At 38.5% G+C, this 20,693-nt stretch overlaps 1 protein-coding gene across 2 annotated transcripts in view; it reads left to right on the top strand.

The window, feature by feature from the left end:
• KCNQ5 (potassium voltage-gated channel subfamily Q member 5) overlaps positions 1-20,693 on the top strand; it is a 276,106-nt gene that overhangs the window by 30,732 nt on the left and 224,681 nt on the right. The gene's annotated exons all lie outside the window — the stretch shown is intronic.

Below are 20,693 nucleotides of genomic sequence, written 5' to 3'. Positions count from 1 at the left end.
GAGGAAAAAAATTCTGTCAGACCAAAACATCTCTGAACTCACAGAAATATGCCTGCTGGTGTCATACCCTAAGGCAAATTTTAATTCAGGTTTCTTCTGTATTTTGTACAATACTGATTTTCATAGAATCTTAGAATGCCGGCTTGGAAGGGACCTCAAGGATCATCTGGTCCAACCTTTTTAGGTAATACTATAGTTTATATGAGGTGGCTCAGCACCCTGTCATTTACCTGTATTACCTTTTTTCAGGTAATAAACATTTTGTAATAGTGTTCATACATTTGTTGTACTTCTGGTTTTCCTACATCTAGCCTTATGTTTCTGCTAAACCAAAGGGCAGAATGACACTTTTTTCTGAGTTATTATGAAAAGAAGGTGTTATATGTTAGGAAACCTTACAGCAGCTGTTTTATAAACTACAGTGCAGTTTCTTAAGGAACAATAAAATACAACATTCACCACTATGGAAATAATACTTAGGGATAATGTCTTAAAAGAAACATCTTGCAGTTGACTTTCTTGAGTGGACTTTCCTTGTTTTGCCTCTGCTTGCTTACATATGTGAAGTTTAGACAAAACTGCCATGCACACAGATCTCTTCTTGCTGTTAGTTCTGATTCATAATCTCTAAATTTGCGTGGTGTGAATGCACTCTGTATACCATGGCAGCCTCAAAATAGACTTGAATTTCCCTTGTAAGCAGGAGCCCTGGGGTCGTCACAGCAGTAATTCAGTCGTGTTGTCAATAGCAAGCCACCTTCTCTGTTTCCAGTGAAACCAGTGAACTTGCAGCTTGTATCTGAATTGCAAAGGTGCCAGGGCCCAGCTCTACAGCCGATGGTTCCCCTTCTCCTCTTTCACAGCTCCCAGTACCATTTCCCCTCTCCAATATTTAAACCCCTTACTTGCCCCTGCATCTTGTGGGCCCAGCTTTCACCTGGTGAGCACATGGAGCTTGCCAAACTAATTGTTCTGTGTGGACACCGTGACAGAGCTCCAAAAACAGCTGAGAAAGTAGCTAGAGTGTATTTTCGGGGGCTTTTGGTGAAGCTGTCCTTCTACACTTGTTGCATGTATGCCAAGTTAGAATCTAATTAAATTGCATTCTTCCACTGCTCTTTTCCTTTTTTGATACTTAAAAATAAACCAAAACCAAATGCTGACATTTAAGTTCTCAGTCGGCTCTGCACTCTAAGTACTGCCTGTATTTGCAAGTGAAACTTCCAGGAGTTGTGGAAACAGGGCTCATGGCGAAGTTCTGCTGTACTACGTCTCCCTAAATGACAGGTAATGAGAGGTCAGAAAATAGGTACAGACTTCAGGTGTTTTGAGGATGACATTTCAAAAAAAAAAAAAAATAATAAACTTGACACTGGAGACAAGGACACGTGGCACTTGTCTGGCACTTTCATTTGGGATTGATGAGTTGAAGTCAACACGTTACTGCCTGCAACTCACAGAGAGATTCAACCATCTGTACTCTCATGTTTCTGTTGCATCTGGACCCTAAAAGACAAAATGGGAGGACCATTGAGAGTCCAGGATGGTGTTTAACATTTTGGTTTTCCAAGTAGACTTTGAGTATCACATCCTAAAATGACATGGAGAAGGTTTTATTTCAGAAGCGATCCATACCTGGTTTGGCAAATAGCACTTAATACTGAGAACTGGCACAGAGACATTACTCAAAGCACAGTGTAATTGTCAGAGCTGGGATCTGTTTGCTGGTGTAGAAAAAAAAGCTCACACATAAAATGTTAGTGCTAAGTTGTTTCAATTTATTATTAATACCTTAGCTACATAATATTTTTTTTTCTCTATGCAAGAGGCTTTTTTATCACTGATGACTCAGACCATGTAGTGTCCCAGCTCATAGAATAAGTTTTACCCAAATCAGAATAGTATAGGAGTAAGGATGCTCCTGTGAGGATGGCTCCGCAGACTGAGCTTTAATGATTTGCAGTCTGTAGCTCTGAGAAGTTTTTCAGCTTACTCAAGTTTTCTTGAACAACTGTGATTTCGTTGTAGTACATGTTCCTCTTTGTCTTTTTGGATGATGAATACACATATATTATGGATTTTTGGCATGCTGCAGATTTCCCAGCCTTTGTGGGAGTAGTTTTTAAGAAGAAGAGTAATATTTGGTGGTTCAATGAAGGTAAAAAAAGGCTGGCATTCTTAAAAGTGAAGTTAGATTGAAAATTAGATAAATAATACAGTTAAAAGAAAGGTAAATCTTCGATGTCATGCTGGCACAGAACATCTGTTATTTCAATGCCAGTTGGAAAGCTTTGGTGAGAGGTGGGTAATAAGTTGAAAGCTTAGACTTTCTGTGTGATGCACTGTGGAAAACCTGCGAAAAAGATTTTGTTTTTTTGAGAAAAAGGCTTCTCATATATATGATGTGGCAAAACTCCTTGAAAGATGCCTAATGTCACTTTATATTGTATGTGCTTTCCTTTGGAGTTACTTATTTTCATTCTCTCATTTTAGCAGAGTTATATGGAGAGAGGAGAGACATCAGTGTTCTCAGGAATGGAGATGCCTATGAATTCTGATAATGTGAGAACAGTCCTAAACACTTCACTGTCTGTTTCTGTATTCAAAAATAATTAATTCATATGTGCACTGTTGTACATGTGGCTCAGTTGTAATGCAGCATGAACTTAAGGACAATTAATGCTCTTTCTCTTTTCTAACAATAGGTTGAGCCAGTATCATTGCCTGCTCTCAGATCTGCCTGATGTTTCTCATCTATGTCTCAAGGATGGGTTTTTTCAGTTATATTTTTTTTTAGTTTGGACATGCTAGTTGAGATTTTTTTCCAGCCATGTGTTTCCTTTCACCTGAATTATCTTGAAAAACATCAATAAAACAATCCAGCACAGTTAAGAAAGACAAAAAAAGGAAAGAGAAGGAAATACTGATGCTTTTGCTTACATTTTGCTACCAAAAATAAATGAAAACAAGCAACAAGGAAAGAAGCTGTCAGAATTGCTCGGGAGCAGAGGTTTTAAATTGTACAAGGATCTGACCTTTGGGACAGAACCTGTGAACATCTGCTGGCACTTGGTGACACTGGAAGCCTTTGGAAAGCAGGTTAGAAAGTTGCAAGTGGATTCTGCCAGGTTCCTGACTCTGGGATGTGCCGGCAAGGGCTGAAGAAGGCTCTCTGGTGCTGTGAGGGGTGCAGGGAGCTGGGAGTGAGCCCAGGCTTGTCCCTGGTGTTTGCTGCAGTAGCTGGATGCCAGCTTCAGTGGAGGAGCAGGTGCCTGGACATCTGCATCAGGACTTGTGGGGAAGGGAGCCAAGCAGGATGCACAAGCAAGATGTCTCTTCCCCCACCCCTTTTTTGAAGGTCCTCCTGCCTTTTCATGGCCTGGAGCTAGTGAACACCTTGCCTCTAGACATTTACTTTGCATCTGGGACATAGCTGTGAAATGATGTTCACTCCTGGAGTCCCCTCACTGAAATTAATTATCAAAGTTTTTTTTTTTGATCCATCGTGACATAACCAAAGACAAAAGGGGCTCACCTGCCCATAGACCTTTATGTTGTGCTAGGGTGAAGGTGATGCCAATGGCATTTGCACGTCTACCTTGGCTCGGTTTCTAAATTAATTAGTAGTGCAGTGGTGGTATGAGGTTAGCTTGATTTCTTTCCCTTTCCTGCACTTCCTCTGGCATGAGAACTTTTTCCTTCATGTTTCTTAGGGTGAGATGTTGCATTTCCTTCAAATCTTGAGCCTATTGCAAGGTCCAGGCTGATGTGTTTAACTGCATTTTGAGCCTCTGCCTTTCCTCCCCTGGGTATGAGTGACGCATGATACTGGCCCTCTTGAAACAAATTAATGTAACAAAATCATTTCAATCATTCAGTGATTTAAACAAATAATTTTTAAAACAATGAGCGTGCATTGTGTGTACTTAGTTTCCATCTATGTTAGACTGTGCCTTAATTAAGATAAATTGCCTTTTCTCTTTATTTACAGGAATTATGTTTTGTTCTCCCTAGCAAAACCTGGATGCATCCAGGCTCCTGTGGCTGTTTTCTGTCCAGTCCAACTGACCTTACTCAAGCTGCCTGATTTCTGTTTGTCACCAGGGCAGGGTAGTAGCCATAAGGAGACTTCTGACCTGGCCCAAGAAGAGGCTGAGGCTTAACCACTTCATTGCTGGCAGAAGGGACCTTGCTGCTTTTTTTTGCCGAGCAGGGGGATCTGTGGTGTTGTGAGGAAATAATGATTTGGTGACAGATCCAGAGGCAGTATTAGTAATTGCTAAAGAGAATACACTAGTTCATGTCATGGAAGTGTATGAAGTTTTGGAAAAGGCACATTGTAAATTTTATTAATACTAAATTTTACTTAAGGTTACTCTGTGAGTCTACGTGGTTATGCAGGTGATATGAGGAAAGCCATCTGCTTCTGAGCAAGGCGATGAACGAGTTTTCTGCCTGCTGCCTGGCCTGCTAGCATGCATAAAATAAATGTGAGGTATGGTGAACTGTGCTTGTCCTCATCCTTACATTGCTGAGGGAGAGGGAAGCCTGTTCATTTGCATTAATATGTCTGTGCTTTAATCCTTTTTTTGCTGTTTACTCTTACCAAAAGAAGAGGATGGTGCTGCAGTTGGGAGCAATTTGGGTCACTGTGACTGTGTTTGCAGCGTGTGGGCTGGTTAATGGGTAAGAATTACCTACTTTCCAGCTGCCTGATGACTTGAATCTCATTTTCCCTTACTTTTCTCATCAGTCCTTTTTTTTTTTTTTTTTTTTTGGTACCTTGACCTTCAGAAAGGTGCTTCTTAAATAAATAGTTAAACAGGCCCATTGTAGGTATGTGAGTGAATGTAGATATTTTTCAGAGAAATAAATTGAGTTAAACTGGTACCCAGAGATACATTCGAGGAGCATTCCTCCTCCAAAGGCAACTGTTGGGGTTCTTCTCACTTGTTGCTGCTGATCACACAGAAACATAACTTCTGTGCAACAGGTACACCATTGCCTACCTTTCTGACTAGTTTTATACAAAATTTCCCTAAATCTTTTGACCCCATCAAGACGTGCACACCATAAATTTTAAGCACGCCAAAATCAAGATCCTATGTGACGATTAGCCGAGAATATGTTGAACAAAGCCACCCCAAAGAAATGTGACTCTTGCAGTCAGCTCACATTTCCAATAATGTACTTGAACTGCCAGAACATTAGCATGCTTGTAAAATTTGAGGTTAACAGTGTTTGTAAAAAATTGTATTGCTTTGCATCAGTTGCCGAGCTGGAGCACACAAACATTATTATAAATAAACAGTTTTGCATGCCACTGGGAGTTTTATGAATATCTTCTAGCAACTCCTGTTTACACATAGAAATTGTATTTCTTTCTTATGCACACATGAAATATGACCTTATCCTTTTATTGCACATCTTCAAGCTCTTAAACGTGTTTGAAGGGTAGATGTTTTCAGAAAAGTAACATATCACTTCTAAACAATACAAATCAAGATTTCAGTGTGAAATACTGCTATTTTTTTGCCACCAAAGTGCGCAGTCTAAAAATAAAATCGCTGGCAAGTGCTTAACTACAACAGCATAAGGAAGTGCCTAAGAATAAATAAATAAACCAGCCTTTAGCTAAAACTGGAGTAAAATGAATGTGTAATTCATCTGGGAAGCCACATATTTAGAAGGTGGTATGCTATGGCTGGGTTGGCCAAGTTATCAAGACAAAACATTTCTATGAATGTTGCTTGAAACTGCTCTGGAGGCCCTTATGATACTGCATTTTCCACTGTGCAGAGGCAATTAAAACTAAATTACTTGGAAAAACAGTAGCCACTAAATTATGGATGTATGAGCACCTAAATGTGCAATAGTAAAGAATTCCAACTTTGCAAACAAATCAATACTTTTAAAAACAGAAATTAAAATTAACTTGAGGATGCTAGGATGTCTCAGGGTAACCATGGCAACAGTCTGGGCTTCATGTTCACTTGCTGTATCTCAGCATGGACATTTTTTTCTTAACTGAAAAAAGGGGTTTGAGGGAATACTATATAAACCCTAGAAAAAATAACTATACTCTTATTAACTTACAAGTGAGAACAGGGACATGTCACTGTAGGTATATTCCTGTGCTTATCAACAACTTATTTTTTTCCTCTCAGTGTCAGAACTATTTCTTATTCATAGTGTCATGTGCAACTGACAAACTCTAAAAGGTGTATTTTCCTGGTATCAATAGGTGTTACTGTAAACATTTTTAGAACTGGAATTTTTCCTTCAATTTCATGAATGTTATGATCAACAGATTAGACCAAAATTATGTATGTATAGATGTTTGTTTTTAAAACAAAAAAAATTTATATGGGTTGCATTTTTTCTTCTATTTATAATTATAAAGATAAAATTTAATTTAAAATAGAAATGAGCATTTTCTATGATAAATGCTTATATTTTGCAGGAAACATATGAATTTTTTTTTTTTTTTGGTATAAAAGTAAACATTGATACATCATCTGTACTGTGTCCAAAGGCAGTGAAGCTAATTTGCCTTCTAGGAGAAATATTTATATTTTTGCTCATAGAAAAGTAACAAAACAGCATGTTGAACCTCTGGCCATCAGGTTGACAAAAGTATCAGGACATACTTTCAATGAAACGGTGATTTGGTGGCCTGAAGGAACCAAACAAAACATCCCAGACAGTTGTGCAGCCTGTTGAGATGTGATACAGGACCTACAGCAGACCTGAGGGCTTCTGCTCTGCAGCCCAGGGCCGCAGAGCAAGAGAAACAGTAAATTTGAATCTCACAGAATAATTGTTTTGTGGCCCTAGAGCGTGAGAGGCCTTTTGCCATTCTGGCATACTCTGCATAATAAATCTCCCCCACTGGTTGGCAAATTACCAAAAACAACGTCCTACAAGTTGAAAAATTCACCAGATTATTCCTTTACTATGATGTGAAGTTTTTCCATTACTAATGAATTAAGTATTAAAATCAAAACAGCACTAAGTTCACTGTCCAATCTGGAGTACACATTTCTCTGTAAGCAAACAGCAAGAATACTTTCTCTCTTTTTCTCTATCTCTTTCTCTGTCTCTTTCTCTCTCTCTTTCTCTCTCTCTCTCTCTCTCTCTCTTTCTGCCTGCCTGCCTTTCTCTTTTCCCTCCTTTGTCCAAATTGGAGAGGGGTGGGGGGGCAGAAAAAAATCCCATGCAATAGCTAGTGCAGTAACAAAGACTGTGTGTTGATAAAACTTTTATAAAATAAAAATCTTTTATCTTACTTATTTTAAGGAACTACCATCACATAGACAAAGAAAACTTCTGGTTAGAGGACATGCTAAAGATATATACATAACAATCATATGCCAAAAGTGGTGTTTTGTACCTTTAACTTCATCCTTCAAGTTTTATTTTCAAAGCAAAATCTCTACCTAGAGTGCTATAACTGCAAACAGAATTTTTCCCCATATTTATCACTGGTTAAATATTGGTTATTTATTTAAATTTTAATTCTGTGGAGTAATTACAATTTCTATATAATTTTTATGTATTAATTTGCCTTTACATTTTTTCGGGTCATACATGTAATACTTCCATTGTGTACATATATATTTATTAAACACACTACCTGTGACATTGCCTAAAGTTCAAAGTTGGGTAAGATTTTATGGGCTCCCTCACCATAGCATCATAAATACTGGCTTCTAGTGACTAGATCTGGGGGATATTTTTTGACTCATAGTCAAAACATCATCCTGCACCTGTTTTCAAGTATGTCCCCAATTTGATGAGCTGATTCATCACACAGGGTGGCTGGGTTTAGGTTCACAAAGTCACTGAGGACAAATGGTTGTGGTCTCTGGTTAGTTGCACTGCTATCCTTGTATTTTCCTGGAGTGAACTTTATGCATTTGGGGGGAGGTTCTCCATGTCTTCCGTGCACCTCTACATTTTGCATATATGATTACCCTTCATGGGAACTGAAATGTCCTGCTTCCTGGGTAGATCTGGTGATCAGTTTATCAGTAACTTTTTAAGTATTTTGGGTAATAACAAGCTGCTCCAGATGATTTTTAGTAGGTCCTGTTGCATTAGGACAAAGGCTCATGGTTTTAAACTAAGAGGGTAGATGCAAACTAGATATAAGGAAGAATTTTTTTACCATGACTATGGTTAAATACTGGAACAGGTTGTCCAGGGGGGCTGTAGATGCTCCATCCCTGGAAACATTCAGGGTCATGTTGGACAGAGCAACCTGATCGTGTTGAAGATGTTCCTGCTCATTACAGAGGACTAGATGGCCTTTAAAGGTCCCTTCCAACCCAAACTACTCTATGATGCTATGTTTCCATGATTCTGTTTCCTCTGCTGACTGCTGGGGCATTCACACTGACTTTGGGGAAGCTCAGGCATAACATCCAGTATCCTACCTGAGTGGCCTTGCTACAGAGTGGGACTTGCACGGGTGGGAAACTATTACTCTTTTACCCTGATTTTAAAAATCTAGTCCTCTGTTGTCCTGGATGTTTTTACTTTCCACATAGCCACAGACAGAAAGTGTTGGACTGCCTTTCTTGTTCAGCTTGGAAATAACAGTCTTTGAGAAAAGACAGAAAAGATATTTTCCATTTGACCCCCCAAGGGATGGTCACTGGCTGAAATCAGAGTGAAACTGGAGCTGTGTATGAAATATACCTCCCCAGCTCCAGCTTACCATTTCAAATTGTAAAGTATCTGCCTGAATGCTGCTTTTGCACCCTTTGTTCTGGGCCACTTTCATAGTGAATATCCTGGTTTTGTGGTCTGACTGCTTAAGACACGTAATTTCAATGAAGTGCACCAACTCAGAACAAAATATACATATTTAATATTTGCAATCATAGAATCATAGAACAATAGAATGCTTTGAGTTGGAAGGGACCTTGAAGATCATCAAGTTACAACTCCCCTGCCTGGGCAGGGACACTTTCCACTAGAACAGGCTGCTCAGAGCCCCATCCAACCTGCCCTTGGAACACCTCCAGGGATGGAGCCCTCACAACATCTCTGGGCAGCCTGTTCCAGTGTCTCAACAGCCTTACACTGAAGAATTTACACCTGATCTCTAACCTAATCTCTCTTCTTTCAGCTTAAAACCAGTACCCCTTGTCCTCTCACAGCAAGCCCCTGTAAAAAGACCCTCCTTAACTTTCCTGTAGACCCCCTTCAGGTACTGGAAGGCCACTATGAAGTCCCACTGGAGCCATCTATTTTTCAGACTGAACAACCCCAACTGTCCTCATAAGAGAGGTGCTCCAGCCCTAGGATCATTTTCGTGGCCCTTCTCTGGACACGTTCCAACAGGTCCACATCTTTCTTGTGCTGGAGGCACCAGAGCTGGACACAGTATTCTAGGTGAGGTCTCACCAGGGCAGAGTAGAGGGGCAGAATCACATCTCTCGATCTGCTGGCCACACTTCTTTTGATACAGCCCAGGATGGAGTTGGCCTTCTGGGCTGCAACTGCACGTTGGTGGCTCATGTCCAGCTTTTGATCCACTAGTACCCTCATGTCCTTTCCCCCAGGGCTGCTTTCAAGTGTAACTTCCCCCAGCCTGTGTTCATATCTTGGGTTACCTCAGCCCAGGTGCAGGACCCTGCACTTGGCCTTGTTGAACCTCATGAGGTTCACCTGGGCCCACTTCTCCAGCTTGTCCAGGTCCCTCTGGATGGTATCCCATCCCTCTGGCATATCAACGGCACCACCCAGTTTGATGTCAATAAGTAGATCAAATAATAAATGGATCAAACCCTTGCGAGAGGTCCAAATTTGTCCCAACAAATTGGCATTAATACTCATTAATGTCATACCAGTGTCATACTAGCTCTCATTAGGTCCTGCTGTGCTATGTAATATGTGCCTGTAATAACAGAAAATATGATAGTATTTCACTTCCTCTCATTTCCCAGCAAGGCAGACAGCTCTGTTTATTTGAAATCAGTCTTACTGAACACAAGCTCTTTGATAAATATGGCAGCTTCTTTGTGCACACGCAGCAGACTCATTTAACCAGCACTTTATCATCAGCGTGAGATTGGAAGTAAGTCTGACTGTCACAGTTAAACACTTTTGAGGTGTTTACGAGTGGTTTTGCTCTGAAGTGTAACCCAGAAGGCTGGGGATGTGCTGCCCTTTCCACAGGTGCTGGGGGGTTACTGCTGGCAGCATTTGGCATCTGTAGGTTTTTTTGCCATTTCATATGTCTGTTCAGTGTGGCCTTCTGCCTCCAGAAGACTTTAAAAAATCAGTATAACCCCAAATCTTTCCTTCTCAGCATAATACATTGTGAGAGGGTTTGTCCTGTATCCATATGGTACTTCTGGTTAAGTCTAATTAGGCAGTTTATCTATATATATATATATATTTATAATTGTATTAGAACAGACTTATTACAGACTTATGAAAGCTGTCAAGAATTGAACAAGCAATATGGTTCCCCTTAGCTGGATTTTTATCCCCCTGATAAGGACTAAATGTCCTTCTAGGTTACATATTTGAGGAGGGTGATAATTACTGCCATATCTGTCAGCAGTGTTGCAGTGCTTTGATAAAAGGCTATTCTGCTCACAATCAAATGACTAAGAAGTTATTTTTGGCTTTGTTTATGGAAAAAGGACGTTTTGTGAGATTATAGTTGGAGTCTGTGGAGGAAAAAAGAGGAATAGTTTCTTGGCATCATAACTTAGAAAGAAGCAGGCAGAGGGAGGACTTCGGTCAGCATGGAGATCTGGTGCTCTGGTTTGGAGATGTGAGCTGCTGTGGGCAAATCCTCATCGTGCTTGTGCATGGTTAAAAATTAACTGCTTTTACATACTGGTCTACATGAGGATGAAGCATCATGATGGAAAATGAGTGCTTGAACCATAGTTGTTGTTTCACAGCATTGTAGGACCGTTCTTCCTTTATTCGTTTCCAACCAAATTGACATAAGACATCATGTCAGGAATGGGGACTCCCCATTCTCAACAGAAAATTTAAAGGGTTATTATTAACAGTTGTGATCATTTAAATTTAAAAAATGTTTGTTGGTCTGTGGGTTGCAGAATGAGGAGTTTTTAAGCAAAAATGGTCTTAGAAAGACAGTCAGATGGGAGAAAATACAGTGCCAGACACAAAGCTGGCCTTGATGGGGTGCAAGAGGAGTATAGTTTGCCCAAATACTGTTTCAGGAATACAAGACAGAGTAGATTCATCCATGCAAATGGGGCTAATGCTGTTCTTGCTGTCTTGTAGCCTCCTAACTTAATACAAATACATTAAGAGAAGTTCTCACAAACATAATCTGTGCCAAGGGACAGTCTTCAGTTCGTTCCACTTTGCAGTGAACTTAAATTTGTTATTAAATTAGAACTTTTTTACCATTTAAACAAACTTCAGAGCAAAAAAAGCAGCTTGCTTTTTCATGGCAAACAGAGCTCAATTTATTGTTTCTTTTCTATGAAGTTTTCTTCCTGTTCAAAATTGTGACATATCAGTCAATACTTGCTGTAATATACTACTTATACAGTATTTCAGAAATGTTTAAGTGCTGCACATCTTAAAGCCAGCATGTTTGATATACCACCAACTATGAAGATTTCTGGCTTAACCTCTGTAGTAGCCTCTAGTCTGCTCTGTGAATAACTAAATAGTATTTTTGGCTGGTTCAGATCAATAGCTAAAGAGATTAATTTGGAATTGAAATGCAGTTGCATTCACTCAAATTTTATGTATAAAAAATAAGTCTCTTTTCATCTTAAACTCCTTAAAGATGTGATCATCAGAAGTTTCAGCTCATTTGCATGAAAATGCAACTTACTTTGGATTTGTAGATCATTCTCCTAAACTGTGTTTTAATAATCTTGAGGAGGTAGAAGACTGTGTTTGTGTGGATGAATCCAGAAGTCTGATAAATGTACATAACTGTTTTTTGAACATTACTTTCTACATTGTATGATTGTAGTTTCTATCTGAATGCAGTTTGGCATAAATAACTTAAAAAATTACTGTTTCACTGTTTCATAAATTAAAATACAAAACATCAGCAAATGAATAAATTTTCTGATACAAAGCTATGTAAATGTGTTTTCATCTATATTTTCTGTGTTTGTGATAAAACATATAATACGTGTAGCCTCTTGGTTAGCAACCAGTACTGCAAAAAAGGTGTGGTTAATTGGAAACCAAAAGGTTTTACTAGGTATCAATCAAGAAAATAGATCTTTCATTATGACACAAAGTGACAGAGCAAATATTCAATAAACTATTTTAATAAATTTAAATAAAGGTTTCCTACTAATTCAAAATCATGCTCTTTTCCATTATTAAACTCAGTTCTTTAAATTGATGCACAAATCTTGTACTACTTTTACAGTTTAACATGTAAGGAAAACATTCAGATCAAAACTAAGAGCATTAGATGGGGTATTGAAACTTGTGTATAATTGGCTTTCTGAAAAGTGATTGTTTCAAAAACATCACAAACTAAATCCATTTTGCTTTTGGTTAAGTTCAGCCCTTTCCAGCTTTTATCATTGACTCTGAGCATTAGATTCTTTTGATAAAATGTAAATCCCAAGACAGAAGTGCTTTCTTTACCTCCTGTGCAATTTGGCTCAGACTTCTGGAGAGAGAGAAAGCAGTTTTTACACCTCCAAAAAAGCAGGCCAAAGTGGCTAATGTTTGCATACAAAAGAAACATCTGCCCAATGGGAACTGGATATGCCTTGATAAGACCAGAATAAGCAGTCTACATTTGGGGGAAAAGTTTGCCTTAGACTTAGTTGTTCATATTGGCAAGAGTCCAGAACTTGTACATGTAAATATGTCTTCTGTGTGTCTCTGGCACTGTTTCTATGGTGACCTATAATCAGTCTATTTCCCTCCCTAGACACTAAGACTTAATTGATTTCCATTTACCAGGGTCTTAATAATTCTGCACCAGTCCAGAGATATATGAAAATTTTGGTCCTTGTGCCCGTGCTTTTATAGTGTTTTGACAGCTGTAGCAGAGGGTCTGTCCTGGCTACCCCAGGAATTTCTTAAGTATTATGAGATGTAGTTTATGTAGTATCTAACACAAGAAGTGTTAATTTGGGGTCTTGTCAGGAATTTGTCATCAAATTCACAGAAATGTGTTTATCTATCACAAACATTTTTCTGTCACATAGACATGATTTCTGATAAGGAAATGTTCAGGGCTTTCTGAACTGGAAGATGAATTCCATTTTTTTTTTTTTTTGTGCTTAGTAGACCCAAAGTATATTCCACTAAATGGTTTCACTCTATATCCCTGATTTTTGAGATATGAGCAATAGTAAATATTTTCTTTTCACTTCATGATCCCCACTCACATCCTCACATCCCCACTTTAGTTGGATTTTTTTTCCCATCCTGAAGACCTGTACTCTGTTATACAAACTCCATTCTGTCATCTTTCCTTGTTCTTTTTCTGCACAAAAAGAAGAAAAGTGAATCCCCGTATCTGATTCTTTAAAAGTGAGCGTTGATTAGGTTACACCAGGGAAAAGTGCACTGGGCTACAACAGTGAGTATTTATTGCTGGTCACAAGTGGGTAGAAATGTAGCTTACTAATTTTATCCTAATGCACTTGAGAGGGAAGAAATCCAAGCACTGAAAATAAAAGCATCACATGTCCTCCATTATTTGCTTATGGAAGCAATAATACACAGTAGATGGTATTGCAAACATGAGCTGATCCTTTTTCCGTTGAAATGAACGTCAGTTGATTAACTTCAGTAGAAGCAGGTTATGCCCAAATGGTAAGTGTTGCGTGTACAGTCTTCCAACACTTACGAAACAAATAACTGCGTGTCCTGGTTCTATTTTTATAAATGCAAATTAAAATAAAAAATAGCGGTTAATTTTTTTGCTGAGCGATGTTGACCTGTGCCTGCTTGGTCACTAGTTGCAGTGCTGCTCACTGACTAAAGCTATTTTCTTGAGAGAAAGCAGTTTTTAAATTGTATTTTTCCCATGTACCTTTGATGATTTTAAATAAGAAACTCCTGTCTTTCAACCTGTCTGCTCCTGACAAAAAACAAGCCAAGAAAAAATGATGGGTCTAGCAGTTTCACTTCAATTGTTAGCCATGATTAAGTGTACCTGAAGTATCCAAAAGCGAGAATAAAAGTAAATGGTGTTTCTGGAGTTGTCTTTTTTTGAAATTCCCATGTCCCATATATAAAGACTCAGGAATGTATTTATGTGATCCTTGTAAGCCAGTTAAAAGAATAGTATCTATTTGGGCTTTCAACTTACATTTCGAGAGAATTTCAGAAGAGAGAGCAGGCTGTTTCCTAGGGTGAACCGGTGTTTACTCTGGCTTTGGAATGGGCATTATGTCCCCTGGCATTAGACACTGTGCTGGGCTGTGTCTGTGGGAGGCAGCCATCCTGAGCTCCCTTAGTAGCCACTGGAGAGAAACAAGCACTAGGGTACAGTTCATCTTGGCTTGCTTTAGACCTCCGGTTTCTAATGAGATTAACTGCCTTCTAAAAGTGTCAGCTTTTCTACACTTATTTCAAGGGTCAGGTGACATGTTAGGCAGTGTCTGTCTTTTGTCTGATTAATCTCATTCTGCTGTCACATAGAGATGTTTCTACCACTACCATGCTATCAGCTCATTCTGCCTTGGCAATATTTTCAAGGCCACCAGGTGCATGACATGACAAAATTCAATTGTATGAAACCCACTCTCATCCAAAGAGGTGTTTTTTTTTTCCCCCTGATGCTGGGAGAGTTTTCTTCAGATGATCCAAAGCAAGCATAGGTTGCATTCTCAGCCTTGGCAGAAGATGGTCAAAGTCTGTTCTTCTTTCATGTCTTTATGGAGACTCATGTGTTGTGTCTTCAGAAGGAACTACTGCTCCGCAAGTCGACATGTTGAGTCTCAGATAACTCCTACATCAGTTGTTTTACCTTTTTCATTTGCTGTAGGACCCATTTTTAACTAAAGTGTTTACATTGCTTGGTCACAGGACTACTTTGTCTAAACTCAACAAGTATAGCACGCATAGATCTCCGCCTAGGAGAAGAAGGGTAAGATACAACACGTGTGTGTGTATGAATACTGATGTGTCTCAAACACCCTAGATTTAAAACTTCTGTCATTACTTCTAGCTTTTGTAATTCAACTGTGTGGTTTCTTCTTACTTAAATGAAGTCAGCATGTATCTCATACATCCTTGAGGCTTCTTCCAAGTTAATGTGCTTCTTGAAATGCAATGCTTTTGCATCCATATTTTAAGTGAGCACCAGCATGTCACTTTTAACGGGGTTTTCCCCTAGTCATGTGACATAATTTTTTTAAAAAAAAAAACCGTTTCTGTGACATTTGAACTCTGCAAATGAAAGCAGAACCTTTATTGGATACTTTTCAGGATTAAGAGCTGCCCTCTTGCACTTGCTTTGCAGTTGACCCTGTAGTCCTATTTTGAGTTACCAGATGAAAGTAAGGTTTCCCTTCAAAGATTGGTTGCCAGGGGTAACTGGCACTGACGCCAAAAGATGAATACTCTACCTACTTAGGATAATGCCTACTTTGTGAGCTAAATAAAGAGCTAAATTGTAGAGAATTAAGTTGGATAAATGTGAAATATCAAGGGAGAAAAGCAAGATTATTAGGGATGGAGAATTCAGAAAGGATTGTTGCCTTTTTGTGCCAGTAATGGTCTGGTACACAGATGGTGTGTGCTACTCTGCAGCCATGCGCTTGGCTCTCGGTCCCGCTGATCCATTGAACAGTGTCTGTATTTTTTCCTCTGCCCAGGTAATATATAAAGCTGTGGAAGTGAGAGGCAGGCAGGGGCAATATTTTGCATGAAGTAATTGCTTTGAATTTACACAGGAACAATGGTTACTGAGGTTGCAAGAAGTTTAATATTTTGAGCTTGAGGTTGAGAGGCTCAGTTGCTGCTGGAAGAGTTAGTGTTGGAATTGAGAATTTCTCAGCAAAATTAATACACAGTTCATGTAAATGAAGGAGAGACACCTCTCCATATCTAATTTTGTATAATGGAAGTAATTTTTTATTTTGATATTTGATTCAAATGTAGAAGCAGTTGTAGTCCCTATCCCCCAAAAAAGCTGCTGGTGCTTTTGGGGATTATGGCAGAAGGAAGCTTTCAAAACAGTTCAATGATAATACTGGACAATATAATCAGAACTTGATGTCTACTGATGTCATTATGTAGCAAAAAAAAAAAAAAAAAAAAAAGGAAACACATCACCCATGCCACTTAATATCAAAATATGCAAGCACTTAATTTCTTACAGCTACTTAACACACTGAGTAATTTGTCAGTAACTGGGAGTTGCACCATATGCAGTTACATACCCTGATGTGATTTTCAGAAACCATTTATTGTATTTTTGCTCTAAGAGATACAGCAAAATTTGTGGTATGGACCTCTCTGAGTGACTCGGTGGGCTGAGTAGTTAGGACTATTCCTTATAAATCCCTTTTGTGCTGTGGCTGTTAGGAGTTTTCAGGCAGATCCATGAGCTGGTTCATCAGATTTGTGCTGAAGATACAAACTGGTTCTTCTCCCAGCAAATGAACTGCTAATTTTACCAAAGAAAACAAATACATTTTTTTGACTAATGGAAGACCACAAACACTAAGATGGCTGCCAGAAGAGACCAGACAGTCTGTGATTGACAGTTTCTCATTTCTAACTGCTACGTAATTTTGCACAGCAGTTTTTTCAGGGAAGTTCTGGGGTTGATAGTTAAATCTATGTACTCATGCTTAAAAAATATACTACTATCCACGTGGAAGTCAGAATTCATAATTTACTCGGGACTTTACAACTTATTCATCCAAGTAATGATACTGTTTGGGATGGTGAAACAAAATTTAGATGAGAGAGTAGCAATTGTAGGAAGTCAGTTTTCTGGAGTTTTCATGGATTCAGGTGAAGTTGTAGCAATCATCCACAATCCTTTACTGGGTTTTGCAGTACAGACAAAAGCTTCAGTCTCTGCAGTTTAAGCCCTTCTTAAGCTTATACTTGTGAACACTGAAAAGTTGACTTAGTTTGTGTCTTAATTGAAAACAACTGTAAATATTGAATGCTTTCAATATAAAAGGGTCTCCCCCAGTTCAACCTTTTTCTGCTGTTTTAAATTTGATCTTTTCACTGTAAAATAATGATCTTAGGAAAATTCCTCTAGCTGTAAAGTTATATCAAATGTCTCTAGATCTCAGAGAGGGGCCTAGATTTTTTGCAGTTGTCTGCAGGTTTATAATGAACTGAAATATTAGATAATTACTGAAATTGCATATGCATTCAATGTATAGTGAAAAGGAACGCCAAAATGGTCTGTTATCTTCCTGATATTATCAATGCATTGTGCCTGTGTAGACTTCCTTATTAACTGTATTTTTTTTTTAAATCAGTTATTTGCAATTCTAATTTACAGTATTTTAACTTCTTTTTTTTTTACTTCAGTGAACACTATCTTTCATCTTAACTATACAGCTTTGTAAACTCTGCTTAACAGCTTTTTGGAAAGGAACAATTTCAAAGATAGCAAATACAAAAAAACCTTTGTGCATGAAACATGAATTGTGGGACTTTCTTACTTATATTTTTTACACTGTTTTGCTACAGAGATTTTAAGATCCTAAAGTAACAGTTAAGATTATCTAGTCCTCTTGTACAATTAGTGATGGTCATCCATGGTGAAAACCTGAATGAAGGCAGCTTCTGGTTGAACCAGCTGACACCTTCACAGAATCACAGGATGTTTGAGTTTAGAAGGGACCTCTGGAGATCATCTGGTCCAACCCCAAGGATGTACAAGGATATTCCAAAATCCAGCTACTTTTATGGTTAGAAGCAGATGTCTAACCTGAAGCTTGAATTTCTTTTTTGCTAGTTTATATGCATCTGCTTTTGTGCCAGCCACATTTCTTTGTCCCCTGTCTCCCCTCCCTCACTGCCTCCCAGTGTATCCATACATGTGGATCATACTCCCTTTGGCTTGTTTTTACTGTGCCAAAACAGCTGTTCTCTCTTACCCTCCTCATATTAGAGGTTCTCAGAGGTTTTTTTTGGACAAGATTGACTAGACTTCTCCCTTGTATTCCAGATAAACCTCTCACGTATGCATCTTGCTGTTTACTACTCTCTCTCTCTGCGGGATGCTACTCAGGCTGTTAATTTCTCTGTCTATAAGGACATGCACAATACCATGCTGGCCAGACCAAAGATAAATTCCCTGTAACTGCCAGGTATGGAAAAGTGATGTCCTCTTAAGCAGCTGTGCCTCTGTGGGGAGCTGCACTGGCAAATACTCTGATTGTACTTCAAATCTCTTTGTGCTTTGGCATTCAGATCTCTTCCAGCATTAGATTCTCCAGCCTGATGTTGCTTGTTGTCAGCACTTACATCTCTAAAAGTGCTACACATGGCATTTCTTTCAAGATGGTTAGGTTTATTACAGTATAAAAGTGCATGCTTCTGATGAGTTAAATATTCACTCAAGAATGTTGACATCAAGGATTCACTCCAGTGAATGTTAATGGTGAATTTTGTAGCATGATTTATATTCAAGTAAGTCCAGAAGAATTTTGCATGCGTAAGTTCAGTATGGGTTTACAGTGAATCTGATGTCTTTGTGATTTGGTTTTAATACAACATGGTGACAAGAGCATTTTAGATGTTTAGAAAAAATACTGGTAGTAATTATTATTATTTTTTTTTTAATATCCATCAATGTCAGGAAAAAAACCTAGGAACATGAATTGTTACCCTTTCTCTGCAGCAGCTGTGATTCAGCGTGCCAAAAAGTGGAACCATGGAAGTATTTCCTGGATTCTGTATTCTTTGGCAGAAGCATAATGAATAAGAAAATACAATCTCTTTAGAAAAACATGTGCTATCTTTTCACCCTAATTTTGTATGATTGTAATGAGAAGATTACTTGATGCTTTTTATTGTCATATCAAGTTTCTAACTGTTGGAATACGAGGCTGTTGCTACATATTACTGCTAGGAAGTAGAGCATCTATGTGTGTGGCCTAACGCTGCAGCTTGCCAGCTTCTGTCATTCATACCACCTATAATTAGCTAATTGGTACTGTAGTTTTCTTAATTTATTTAATGTATGAATTGCAAATTATTAAAATACCATTAAAGAAATATCTTCATTTTGCTTTATAATTAGAAAATTTGTCAGTCTCATTTCTATAAATATTTGTAAATGCATGTTCTGTTATGGAGTGTAGCATAACGCATACACACTTATAAGCAGTATTTCTTTTCCCTTGGTAATTTTTTTCTGTCTGACACATAAACTGAAAATAATTCTCAGCTTGTCCACTGTGACACCAAAGTGAAGACTCTAATAAGTCTACATAGTGTTGAGGAGAAAAAAGTACTTGTAAGGTGTCAGAACTGTAAAACCATTAGTCCCTTTATATAATATTCCTTTTCCTGTATTCTTTTTGCTGTAGACCTTTTGATTTTTTGTAGTGGTAGCTTTGTTAGCTTCTTCACCAGGTCCTCTTGCTGCCTTCATGGATCATTGTGTTTATTGTCAGAAGGCTTAGATATTTGAGCCAATAACTCAAAAAATTGCCTCCATTTAATCACCCAAATAATTTTAAAATATTTAATTTAGTTTTTAAAGTTTGCAGTGCCCTTTTGGATTTGTAGTTGTCTTCCAACATTGTTTCACAGAAGTGCAAGTCCTGTGGAAGGTTGCAGATTGAATAATTGAAGTGATGATGGTAATTAGCTTTATCTAGTGCCACGATAGTCTGTAGGAGAAGAGAGGTGGCAACACCTTCCTTGATTATTCCTGTTCATTCATAGTACAAAGAGAAAATCCACAATGTGATTGGGGTTGAAAGAGTGTTTGCTGGGTCACTTACTAAATCTACCAAATTTAGGAGCAGGAAAACATCTGGATTTCTTTTTCCTTCTTATATGACGGGGTTCATTCTTTTTTTAATTAAAATACGTTTAGAGCACCCCACACAGCACCCTAAGTAGCATAGTATTCAAAGCTGTGTGTAAGAAGAGTTATTACTCCAGGATTATTGTTTGGAGTCCTGTCTTTTACATTCTTACCTGGTCTCTCAAACCAAGCCAGTGAAACAATCTTTATTCTTAAAAGGACATGAGTAATTGGGCACACAATGAAGCACGCTGAATTCCACTCAAACATAAGAAAAAACATTTTTTGTTATGAGGGTGGTTCAATGCTGGAGTAGGCTGCCCAGAGAAGTTGTGGAGTCTCCATCCTTGGCGATACTCAAAAAGAGTCTGGACATGGTCCTGAGCACCCTGCTGTAGATCACTCAGCTCTGAACAGCAGGTTGGATCAGATGATCTCCAGAGATGCCACACAGCCTCAGCTGTGAATCCTTATTTGTCAAACCTTAATGAATATGTTTCTTCTCTGAAGCACAGCCCTGCTGCATGATCAAATAAGACTCACTTCTTGCTCCTGAGAAGACTGGTAGATGAACTGGCACAGCAGCAAGGCTAGTTGAACAGTTTTAGACACAATTCAATGTCCCAAAGCTTCCCATTGACTTCTGTGGGCCTGGAGCTTGGAGATGCTCCATTTCTTTATCCATCCAAGGCATTAAAATTACTTCTAGTGTTTATTTTAACAACTTATTTAATAG

This window comes from Apus apus, chromosome 3 (assembly GCF_020740795.1).
Source record: "Apus apus isolate bApuApu2 chromosome 3, bApuApu2.pri.cur, whole genome shotgun sequence".
Taxonomy (NCBI): domain Eukaryota; kingdom Metazoa; phylum Chordata; class Aves; order Apodiformes; family Apodidae; genus Apus; species Apus apus.
Note: the sequence above shows the minus strand (reverse complement) of the source record. Positions and strands in the feature narration are given on the sequence as shown.